We start from the raw sequence: 13,236 nt of genomic DNA, 5'->3' as shown, positions 1-13,236 counted from the left end.
AAGGGAGGGAGGGAGGGAGGGAGGGAGGGAGGGAGGAAGGAAGGAAGGAAGGAGGGAAGGAAGGAAAGAGAGAGAAAGACAAGAAAAGAAAGGAAATCATTTGTATCTGTACTGGACAAAATTGTATCCAGCTTAGCTCTCACAAGTTAACAGGCAGCCAATTACTAGTAAACAGTATGTAAAGCAAAGCTACATTCCCTGTGAGATTTAAATAATCCTTGAGTAGATCTAATAGGCAATGCTTTGATCTGGACTTTAAAGGGCATAGAGTCGTCCACTTTCCCTATTTCCAAGTTTTGGATATTTTTTCCAGACACCTCTTAGGCTCCTTGCTGGCAAGGCAGCTTCTAGGAAGTCCATGGGAATGCTTGAGCTGTAGCTTCAAGACCGAAACTGGTGCGAAGCTAAACACACAGATAGCAGACAAGCAAAGCACAGATTTACTATGTAGTGCCATGAAAAAGATCTACGTCACGCCTGTAATCCCAGCACTTTGGGAGGCCGAGGCAGGTGGATCACGAGGTCAAGAGATCGAGACCATCCTGGTCAACATGGTGAAACCCCGTCTCTACTAAAAATACAAAAAATCAGCTGGGCATGGTGGCGCATGCCTGTAATCCCAGCTACTCAGGAGGCTGAGGCAGGAGAATTGCCTGAACCCAGGAGGCGGAGGTTGCAGTGAGCTGAGATCACGCCATTGCACTCCAGCATGGGTAACAAGAGCGAAACTCCGTCTCAAAAAACAAAAAAAAAAAAAAAAAAAAGAAAAAGATCTACGTATTTAAAACTAAGCAGAATATTAAATTACTCATTTCAAATAGCCATGTACAACTGAGAGCAAAATTTAAAGAAATTTGAACACCCAGGTACAAACTGGTACCTCTGTACATCTTTACATTTTATCCATCATTGTCTTTTTCCTACTTAGTTTTAAAGAGACAGTTCAACATTTGGGTTACGGTTACAGAAGGAGGGCTAAGGAATTGGAGCAGGGCCTGGAATCATGGAACAAGGGACCAGCATGGGAGTTGATTGGACCCCAGGAAACATGTGAAAACTTATAGTTAACGCAGATCCTGAGTCTGGAGGACTTCGCTTATAATGAGTCATCCAAAGCATTGCCAGGCAAGCATCCCTGTCCTACAACATCTGAGCTGGAAGCCTCTCACTCAGTCACCCTTCCTTTGCATTTCTGTGGGCACTCCTCCACTCCATACCTTTACTATGCCATGTCAAGATTACCACTGTAGAATCCAACCTCCTATGCCAGTCCCTCCAAATACACAATGAATTACAGGGTGATTCATTTCATTTATTCAGCAAATACCTACTGAACAGCTTCCAAATGCCAGCACTGTTCTAGGACCTGGGGATAATCAGAAAATAAGACGAAGTTCTTTGCTCTTACATATTTCCATAAAAGCAAGGGGATTCCCACAAAAGTAATGTCAAGTGGTAACAAGTGAAAAACGAACAAACAACAACTCGAGCAGGTTTCGTTAAGGGGTAAAGAAGGATGGAAGGGCAGGTTTCTGTTTTATTCAAAGTGACTGAAAAAGCCTCTCTGATAAGGGACTTGGAGGGAGTGAAAGAGCTGGCCGTGAAGATGTGGGAAGGAGTGTTCTGGGTAGGGAAAGCAGCTGGTGCCACGGCCCTGGGGTGGGTGTGTGCTGCTTGTAAAGGAGTGCCTGGGAGTCTGGTGAAGGAGGAGAAGGGGGTGGAGTAAACTGAGTCAGAGATGAGGATACAGAGGCACAACAGGTCACGCAGAGCCATGATGGAAAGGACTTTGAATGCCATTCTGAAGGAAATGGGAAACAATTTGATGTTTTTGAGCAGGACAGTGAAATGGCCTGACTTGCTCTTAAAGGCTACCGAGAATAGACACGTGTGGAGCAAGGGGAGAAGCAGGGAGTTCCCCCGGGCAGCACTTGCTGGGGTGCAGACTGGTTGTAATGTGACTGTGAGTGCTGGGGTGGGGACAAGGGGCTGATTCTAGATGTATTTCAAGGGGAAAGTCAACAGGATGGCCACAGGTCAGGTGTCAGGTGTGAGAGGAAAGAGACATCGATGAGGACTTCAAAGCTGTCGCCCTGAGTAACTGGGAGAATGGAATGGCTTTGTCCTATGATGGGGTCAGGAGGGGCTGGAGGAAGAGCAACCTGGAAAGGGATGTGGATAAAGAGTTCAGGCTGGGGTATGCCGAGTTGGAGATGCCTAAGGGAGACTCAGAAGACAGACGTAGGTGGTGACTATTTGCACCCCCAGGTCCCAGCCTGGAGACTCACACTAAACAGAGGAGAGCCTGCCATGGATAGCTGACATGTTCACACACACCCCTCACACACACAGGTGGGAGTGCATGTGCCTGACATTCTGAGAGCTGACAGATATAGAGGCATCTGTTGGCAGATAGATTCCTTCTGCAGGCTTCTATCTAAGGCAGACACAGCGCCTGCCTCACCTGTGAGGAGAAAGGAGGAGGGCTTGCGGGGAGGCTGGTGGCCTCTGGCACATGTGTCTAAAACAAGGCTTCATGCGCTCACCTTGAGAACCATCCCAGATGCCCTGCATCCAAGCACTTTGGGCTGATCTCTGCAGGGCTGTGTCCGGTCAACCCTCTGCCTCCAATCAAGCCCACTTGCCAGTGCCTCCTCAGGGGAGCCTTCATCCAGGCCAGACCCAAGGCTCCTGGCCCACCCATGCCCTTGCACATCTGGGCTCACTCCTCCAGCCCCTCCACTCTGCTGACACATTCCCACTGTGCCATCCAAGACCCTGCCCCACAGAGCCCTCCGTGATAGCTCCTCCTCGGCCAGGCCAACCTTTGCACCTTTACCACGGACTGGCAGCTACCAGTTGTGGTTCTCTAACAGGTCCTGTGGTTCTCTAACAGGTCCTTGTGGGTCCTGGCATTCCACATGCTTGGCACAGTACCCAGCACAGAGTGGGCATTCAGTAAAAATTTGTTGATGAGAGCTGCATGAGCAAGGAGAAGGCCACCCACCATGCCGCCCTTGGTGACAAAAGCCCCTGTGTGGCCTTTGGTCTGCAGCCAGTTGAAGCAAGCCTGCCAGAGGTGAGCCTTCACCTTCTCAACCAGCACTTGCCTGCTTCTCGTGAGAGAAAAAAAAAAAAACATGGACTTTGTTCTACATGATGACTTTCCGCTGTTTGGCCACACTGAAGTTAGAAGAGAAAAAGATGAAGCTCACCTGGGGCCCGATCCCTCATCCCCTGGGACCACCCTTTCCAAGCAGGAGTCATGCCCCCTTTCAGATGAAAGAGCCTTTCTCTAACTGTAAATTATTTCTAAATTGTATATCCTGTCCAATGCATTTCAAAATTGAAAGAAAATACGTCTCCACAATTATAGTCATTTTGTAACCAAAGCCTGCAGTTTCCCAGTTCCCTCCAAACCTGCTTATTTTAAAACAGAAAAATACTGCCGTTTCCCATCATGTTCTTTATTGGGTAATCCAGGGTGTGCACAGTCCGCCAATCTATTCTCTGGGATTATCATAGGAGTACCACATTAAAGACAAATTAGGTGATATTGCAGGCTGCCCTCTCGCAGGGATTTCGAGAGCTGGATTTTAAGGGAGGTGAAGGCCCACCAGGGTGCACACCACAGTTGGTGGGGACCTTGTCGCTGCGACCAGCAGGGGTGACAGGAAGAGAAAAGAAGTGAAAGATGGAGAGAAGCTGACCCCAAGAGAGACGTGGCACTGAAGGTCAGAGGTCTGTGTGCCCACTGGGTGGAGGGGACGGGGCCTCAAAGGGTCTTCCTGTACTAACACGGGATCCCCAGACCTTTTCAGAAAACAAGCTGTAGTCCATATATTTATTCTGTGGCATTTTCTAGTGTCCCGTCACTTTTCTAAATGAAACAATAAAGACCCTCCCTCCCCCTAAACACAGCACAGATGGAATGAGCCTCACCTAAACATAACCCTGGACCTCATGATAAGTGAGTGACACTGGCTAAATCCCACGAATCACATGATCTGGGGACAAAATGGGACACCCAGGCACGAGTCCATGCCTGCCATGAGATAGGCAAGCTCAAGTTGACAAAGCTGCCTCTTGAGGAAGAGGTTAAAGGATGCTAAGAGAAACAGCCGTAATGCACTCCCAAAGGTACAGAAACACTGTGGGCAAAGGACTTCCAGGGTTTGTGACTCAGGGACTGCCAAAAACCAGGATGCCCCCAGCACATCCAAAGGGTATGTCAGTTCTAAAACCCTTGCAAGAAGCTCTAGCCCAAGGCCAAGTCGGCAAGTGTTTCACTCCCATGCTGTTTCTTTAAACTGGGAGTTGGTTTTACCAGGTGTGAGACACAGAGCTATTGACTCTAAGCCAGGTATTCAGCAGAAAGCTTCCTTAGACCCTGACACTTGTCAGCTTGGATTTAAACTTGACCCTGCCTGCCTCTAACGCACATGGGATAAAGGTCAGGAAAGGAAACAGCTCAGCATGCCATAAATGTCTCCACGATTAATCACTTTCCACCCGATTTGACAACCACAGGTACTTTTTCCCTCTCACCTTCAGGTGTTATCTCAACACAGGATGAACTCAAAACTACCATTAGAGGCGTATACGCAAAACTGGTTCAGAGGACACGTAGGAGACCTGACTCACATGCATTGTGGTGGATGTATCTGCCCTCCTCTGGAGGGGGACCATGCAAACTTTTCTACAAAACCCAGAGTTCAAAACTAGGGTCATCTCATCCATAGACATAGTACTATCTTTTGCCTAAAAGCCAAGCAATTCAATTACATGTGGGAGGCAATAAAAGGTCTCTAAAACCATTGCACAGACAGATACCCACGGATTTCAGGAAGGCCAGTTCTATCTTCTAGGCTAAAAGTGTTGATTTTGAAAATGATATAGCCACCTTGGAAGACAGTTTTGCACCATCTTACAAAGTTTCAACATGTCTATCCTGCAACCTAGCAAACCCACTCCTTGATATTAACCAAAGAGAAATGAAAATGGAACTCCCCACAAAGACCTGTACGTGAATGTTTATAGTAACTTTATTCTTAATTGCCCAGAACTGGAAACAACTCAAATATCCACCGACTGGTAAATAAAAAGCCAAATTGTGGCACCTCCATACAATGCATTGCTACTCAATAATAGAAAGAAATAATACAGTGACATGGACAAGGCTCCAAAATATGAGGAATGCAAGAAGCCAGACATAAACGAGCACACGCTTCTTGATTCCATTTATATGAAAGACTAGAAAAGGCAAAACTGGACTTATAGACTGGTTACTGAGGCCAAGGGGAAGGCAGCAACTGCAAAGAGGCTCAAGGGAACTGTTGGGGGTCATGGAGATTTCTGTATCTCATTGTCAGGTGGTTATCAAATACATACGGTTACCAAAATTCATTGTGTGAACTTAAAATAGGTAAATTTTATCTTTTTTTTTTTTTGAGACAAATTTTCACTTGCCCTTGTTGTCCAGGCTGGAGTGCAGTGGCGCAATCTTGGCTCACTACAACCTCCACGTCAGCATTCTCCTGCCTCAGCCTCCACAGTAGCTGGGATTACAGGCACATGCCACCAAGCCCAGCTAATTTTTGTATTTTTAGTAGAGACAGGGTTTTGCCATGTTGGTCAAGCTGGTCTCCAACTCCTGACCTCAGGTGATACGCCCATTTTGGCCTCCCAAAGTGCTGAGATTACAGGCATGAGTCACCTTGCCCGGCTGTAAATTTCAACTTAGGTAAATTGTATCTCAATATTTTCAAAAGGGCCCACCTCGTTACTTCAAAAAATCAGTGTGTAGGCCCCGGCCCTGTCCTTTACCTTACTTTCCGTCTTTACCTTTGTTCCTGCAGAACGCTGTGGTTACCTGGAACAGGGGCCCGGGTGCTCCATGGCAGGATGATAACACAACTTCAGCGAGCCAGAATGAGCACAGCCTGGTCACCAGTGCATCCCGAATAAGCAAACACACATGAAAGATTTTATCCCATAGATGATGCACTCTATCACCCACAAAAACAAGCCCCCAAAGACAACGGGGTGAGTGCACAGTGATTACTCAGAGGTGAAGCAAAGATGGGCAGGGTGTCACAGGTGCCCGGAGAGCAGCACAGGCCTCAGGGATCAACCCTGTGGGTTCCTGGAGCATGAAAGAAAGGTCCATGTGAGCTTTAGAAATTTGCCAGAAATTGGCTGGGCGCAGTGGCTCATGCCTGTAATCCCAGCACTTTGGGAGGCCGACGCGGGTGGATCACAATGTCAGGAGTTCAAGACCAGCCTGGCCAATATGGTGAAACCCCATCTCTACTAAAAATACAAAAAATTAGCCAGGCATGGTGGCGCGCACCTGTAATCCCAGCTACTCAGGAGGCTGAGCCAGGAGAATTGCTAGAACCCGGGAGGCAGAGGTTGCAGTAAGCTGAGATTGTGCCATAGCACTCCAGCCTGGGTGACAGAGCGAGACTCCATCTCAAAAAAAAAAAAAAAATTGCCAGAAATCACACAAAGGGTCTGAGGAGTAGGAGCCGGGAGCTTCTGCCTCCAGGAGTCATTCAAAGGTGAGAGGCAGAGAGACAGGAACATGGCAAACATAAGTGTGTGGGTGCAGAGGCCCCTCATCCCTGTAAAGTGTGGCCAAATTCCACAGGATCAAAATTCACCCTTGCTGTTTCACTCAAAAACAAACCATGAAGCTTCTTCTCATTTAGAGGACAAACACTGAAGGTCAGCTTTGTTATTTTTGCAAATTTACACACACATGGAGCCTGGGAAAATTCTTGAGCAAGAGCATGAGGTGTGGATGGTGGTGTTTGCAGGTCAGCACACTGACCACACGCCCGCCCACTGCCTGGCTCGCCTGGCAAGGTATTGGGCAAACACAGGAGAACCAGTGCCACCACATTACATGCCAACCATTCAAACCAATTTCTGTGAAATAACAAAGAAATCATCACAGGTTCTCTTGAAGCCCAAACCCTGAGTAATACCAACAATACCACAATAGCCCCCAAATTAAAGGCTGCAGCTGCCCAGCCTGAAAGGGTTGCAGGGCACCCCGGCCAGTCTCTGCTGAGCATTGCCCACATACCTGGTTTTAAAAGCCACAGGGAGGTCCTGGGCCTTTGCTACCCCTGTAAACTCACAAGAAAATAGAGGAAGGTCACAGATGATCCAGCTCAGCAAAGAATAGACAACCTTTCCATTTCCCAGGGCTCCCTGTCAAATGACCTGGCCCTACTTTTTGCTCCTTATCATTCTTCCTGTTCCTTAGCCCCTCCGTAAGAAGAACAGACAATTATGTCCTGCTCCAGGTTCATTGACAGAGTAAGAGCTATGAAAAGGGAAAAGATTTAAACTCTGGGATAAAATGTGCAGGATTGTATAGGCCGTGAGTAGCAGGGCTGGGTCTGCAGGCAGGCTGTCCTCTCTCTACGTAGCACTAAGAGAGGATTTCACATCTCCAAGCCTTCCCTGCAACCCACACCTGCAGATATAATGAGGTTGTACTTTAAATCTCCTGTCCTACAGCTGAGCTTTAGTCAGGGGCCAACCGAACAGAATTAGGGATACATGTACCATAGGAAGCCGTGATTAAAAGGAATATGCCCTTGAGATCCCCTAGGCTGCTGTGGACTGCAATCCAATCCCCCCCAGAGCTTTCCTGTGCCCTTAGCCTCAGCCTCCCTTTCCCTATCTGTAAAGTGGGTGTTCTGTCTGTTGTAAAGAATGAATGCTATGAAATCAGTGAAAGGCAACCTGTATACAAATTGTTAGCCAAGATTATTGCACAATACTTGAAACTGTTAGCCAAGATTACTATTCGGACAAACTACCAAAGTTATTAGCTTCCATTTAATAAAAAGCTATTACCCAAATAGCCCATTCATCTTTATAAACCAACAACGTCTCAAAGCTATGATACTCAGTTAATTATGTGATTTTTTAAATAGCAAAATTGAACTCTGCTCTTGAATAAGCTGTACCAGCCTCTGGGCAGCCAGGCTGTTGGTTGAGTGCAAGAATAAAATAGAAATCTGGGCAGGAGGTCGGGCATGGTGGCTCATGCCTGTAATCCCAGCACTTTCAGAGGTGAGGCGGGAAGATCACCTGAGGTCAGGAGTTCAAGACCAGCCTGGCCAACATGGAGAAACTCCATCTCCACTAAAAATACAAAAATTAGCTGGGCATGGTGGCACACACCTGTATTCCCAGCTACTTGGGAGGCTGAGGCAGGAGAATCACTTGAACCCAGGAGGCAGAGGTTGCAGTGAACCGAGATTGCACCACTGCACTGCAGTCTGGACAACAGAGTAAGACTCCATTTCAAAAAAGGAAAAGAAATCTGGGCGAGGACTTCACTTGCAAAGATGAGCCCTCTGGAGTCAGAACCTCCAGTTAACAAGAGAGTGGCAGTTACTGTGTAGGGACTTATCCCTTTGCCAGGGCGGAAAGGTTCCCAGAACTAGAGCCTTGCAGCTGGACCACCCGCTTCTCTCCGTGGCAGGCAACATGTCCACCAACCCAGCAGCTGCCACTGATGGCTGTTGGCTAAATGCAGGTGGGTGAGAGACAAGCCCTGCCTGCTCACTTGCCCTAACCTTCTCCTCTCTGCCTAAACTTGGGCTCCACAACACTCTTCTCTCAACTTGAACTGAGCAAGTGGCTAGTGGGAAAGAAAGAGTCTTAGCCCGCTTTGTGTTGCTATAACAGAATACCACACACTGGGTGGTTCATTTTAAAAATAAAACAAACAAAAAATATGTTTCTTACAGTTCTGGAGGCTAGGAAGTCCAAAGTCAAGGAGACTGCATCTTGCAAGGAACTTCTTGCTGTGTCACCCCATGTGGAAGGTGGAAGGACAAAAGAGCAGGAGGGACGATAGAGAACGGGGACTGAACTTATCCATTAATCAGGAAACCACTCCCTCAATGATTAACCCACTCCTGGGGGAACACCATTAATCCAGTCATGACAGCAGAGCCCTCACGATCTAATCACCCCTCGAAGCTCCTGATCCACACACTGCTGCCTTGTGAATTAGGTTTCCAACACATGAACTTTGGAGGACACGCTCAAACCATAGCAGTAGGTGAACACTAAAGAGCACCTACGCTATTCCAGAAACTTCTATTTACATCATCCTCGCGTTTAAACCTCCCGACAGCTCTCATTACCTTCGTCTAGTATATGAGGAAGCTGAGGCACAGAGAAGGGAAGGAGCTTGCCCAGTTAGTGACCAGTCTGAGACTCAGACACAAGTCTGCCTGAGCACGTCTGCCAGCCGCCTCCCTGGCCGTTACGCACTTGACCACTCACCAAGAAGCTCGTCACACCCTGAGCCCTGTGCCTCTCCTCCCGTTCTTCTCTGCTCTCTGCCTTTTGCTGACTTGCATCTACCATATAACCTTTCTCCTTGGAGATGCCTGAGAGTTTTTTTTTTTTAAATAAGAGAATCTGGGAATAAAAGTCCAGCCCACAACAACATAAGGCAGTTAAACAACTTCAAGGGAATGTTTTGGAGGTAACCAAAGGATATCATGGGCAGACACTTCTGAAGACCCCTGTCCCCTTTGGATAAATGTGGGTGTGCTATGTCCCCAGCAATGTAACGGAATATTTGAGGCCAGGCTGAGGACCTAGAACTTCCCACCCTGCTACCCCCACTCTGAGAAGGATCTTGGTGAGGGGTGGCTCCTGGGACCGCCTAACCTCTGGGGCAAGAGGGTGACATAGTGTGATTACTACATCAGCCTGCCTTGCTCCTGTCCCCAGACGATATGAGGTTGTGTCCCCTTCAAAACAATGGTCTGGTGACATCCCAGAAGATTCCTGTGACTGAACGTTGTTCCAAACAAAGTCACTCTCAAGTGGGTTCCTAGGGTGGAGAGAACAACCCAGAAGCACCCACACTCAGCAGGCTCTCTAGGCAGAGCTCTGAGGGGATGGCAGAGGGGGAAATGGCTGGATGGGTGTTTCTTTGAGACAAGGTCTTGCTCCATCACCCAGGCTGCAGTGCAGTGACTATTTCCACGAGCACTCATAGTGCACTGCAGCCTCAAACTCCTCAGCTCAAGCAATCATTCCGCCTCAGCCTCCCGAGCAGCTGGGATTCCAGGCGCATACCACCATGACCAGCAGGAAAATGTCATCTTTATAGTAACAGCACTGTCATAGGAAAAGATCAGGGAGCCTTGCCCACTTCAGAAGAAGTCTTAGAAAGAGCAAACTTAAAGTGTCCACACACCATCTCACACTCATCAGGATGGCTACCATCAAGAAAAAGAAAAACAGAAAATAACAAATGTTGGCAAGGATGTGGTGAAATGGGAATCCTTGTGCACTGTTGATGGACATAAAAAATGAGGCAACCACTATGGAAAATAAGATGACTGTTCCACAAAAAAGAATTAAAAATAAATTCTGAATGATCAAGCAATTCAACTTCTGGGTATATACCCAAAGGAACTAGAGGCAGGGTCTTGAGGAGGCATTTTACACCATGTTCACAGCAGTATTATGCACAGTGGCCAAATGGCAGCAGCCCGAGTGTCTGTTGGTGTATGGGTGGATAAACAAAATGTGGTATAGACATGCTCTATTAGTCAGGGTTCTCCATGAAAACAAAACCAGTAGAATATATGCAGATTTATAAAAGGAGATTTACTGCCAGCATTGGTTCATCCAGTTAAGAGAGCCAAAGGGCCGCACCCTATGCCATCTGCAGGCTGGAGAACTAAGGAAGCCCTGGTATTGTTCAGGCTGAATCTGAAGGCCTAGGAACCAGGGGAGCCAATGGTGTGACCACCACTCAGCTGAAGGCCTGGGAACCCTGGGGGCGCTTAAGGTGATGAGTCCCTCAGTCAGAAAGCCCGAGAACCAGGAGCTCCAATTCCCCAGGGCTGGAGAAGATGGATACTCCAGCTAAGAGCAGAAAGAGAATTCGCTCTTCCTCTGCCCTTTTTATTCTACTTGGGCCCTCAACAGCTGGGTTGATGCCCACTCATTGGCGAGCATCAATTTACTCAGCCTACTGATTCAAATGCTTATCTCTTCTGGAAATTACCTCACAGACAAACCCAAAAATAATGTTGTACCAGCTCTCTGGACATCCCTTAGCCCAGTCAAATTGACATATAAAATTAGCCATCACACATGCAGTAGAATATTATTCAGCTTAAACAGGAAGGAAATTCTGACACATGCTACAACATGAATGAACTCTGTGGACATTATGCTAAGTGAAATATCCCAGTCACTAAAAGAGAAAATACTGTGATTCCACTTATATGAGGTACCTAGTATAAACCAAAAATAAAATTCTAAGCACCCACCTGCCAACCATCTGAAAGGACTTCCTCCTCAGCCAGGGCTAATTTAACCAAAGACTGTTTCAGGCCATGATGGAAAGCAGGGTCAGACATGCCTCATGATATCTCTCCAGCACTGACACCAACACAGACTCTAAGTCTCATAAGGAACATTTTACAATCTGTTCTCTCTGAAGGCTTCCTCTGCAAAATAAAAACTTGGGTCTCCATAATCCTTTATCTTAACCCAGACATTCCTTTCCATTGCTCCCAGGTCTTTAGATAAACTCAACCAATTGTTAACCAGAAGAAAAAAAAAAAAAAAAAATATATATATATATATATATATATATATATTGAGACAGAGTCTTGCTCTGTTGCCAGGCTGGAATGCAGTGACACAATCTCAGCTCACTGCGACCTCCACGTCCCAGGTTCAAGCGATTCCCCACCCAAGTAGCTGGGACTACAGGCACACACCACCACACCCAGGTAATTTTTTTGTATTTTAGTAGAGAACAGGGTTTCACCCTGTTGGCCAGGATGGTCTCGATCTCCTGACCTCATGATCTGCCCACCTCAGCCTCCCAAAGTGCTGGAATTACAGTTGTGAGCCACCATGCCTGACTGACAACTTTTTACCTATCAGGTGGAAGCCCCACCGAACCAGCTTTGAATTGTCCTGCCTTTCTGGACCAGACCAATGTCTTTTTTAAATTTGATTGAAGTAAGTCTCAGGTCTCCCTAAAATGTATAAAGACAAGCCGCACCCCGAACGCCTTGGGCACATGTTCTCAGGACTTCCTGAGGGCTGTGTCACCGGCCACGGTCATTCACATTTGGCTCACAATAAATCTCTTCAAATATCTTACAGAGGTTGATTCCTTTCATTGACACTAGAGTAGTCAAATTCATAGAGACAGGAAGCAGAAGGGTGGCTGTTAGGGGTTGTGGGGACAGAAACTTAGGGAGTTGTTTAATGGGTAGAGAGTTTCCGTTTTGCAAGATGAAGCACCCTGGAGATCAGCTGCCCGACAGCGTGAATGTGCTTGCCACTGCTGAACTGCCCACTTAGAAATGGCTAAGACGGTAAATTTTATGTTATGTGTATTTCACTACAATTAAAATGTTTTATTGACAAGTGTCCACATATATTCAAAATCCTCACTGCCCCATTGTCAAACACATTCTACTTTTTGTTTTGCTGTGATGTGTCTCTTCATCAGTTTCATATCTATCTGGTGCCAATTTTATAAATGGTAGAATGAGATTCAAATAAACTTTCCACCACGGAAAGGACAAACCCAAGAAGCAGGCAACTTGCCAGGACAAAAGAATAAGAAAATAAGCTAACAGCCCAGAAGGTGTAGTCTGGCCTTGCTGGGGGTCATCAGGTAGGCAAGCTGGCTCCGTGCAAGGTGATCTTGTCTCTCCTTCCTAAACTTCACAGCTGAAAGAAGGTGAAGGGGGCAGTGTGGGCCTTGGACCAGGTTACAATCCACAGAATGTATTCTCATTGTCCTTCTGGGTTCTAAATGTTTCTCTCCATGAGTCACAAAGGTTAACTGGCTTTAAAATTTTAAAACCCTCAGGGTTTTCCTTTTTTAGATTGTCCTCAGGAGACCTCTCAGTGAGCATTCCCTCCATCCTCATTTCCAACTGGCAGCTGCTTCTTAGCATGCGTGTTTACAGAAATACCAGTAGTTATTGCATGTTCCTTTCCATGTGATTAAGCATTGCCATAAAGCCAGGACTGGATTAGAAATAGATCTTTCCCTTCTGAGAAAGCACCCAATGGAGCAAAGCTGGCGGCAGTGATGGGCAACTTGTGCCACCTACTGTCCACTGATGGTATCACATACCCAATGCCAAAGACAGGAGAGGGCTTTGCCACCTGCCAATGAACTGACCAGAGCCACTGCCT

Source organism: Sapajus apella, unplaced genomic scaffold (assembly GCF_009761245.1).
Source record: "Sapajus apella isolate SASKATOON/1434 unplaced genomic scaffold, GSC_monkey_1.0 scaffold52, whole genome shotgun sequence".
Taxonomy (NCBI): Eukaryota; Metazoa; Chordata; class Mammalia; order Primates; family Cebidae; genus Sapajus; species Sapajus apella.
This window is presented reverse-complemented; position numbering follows the sequence as displayed.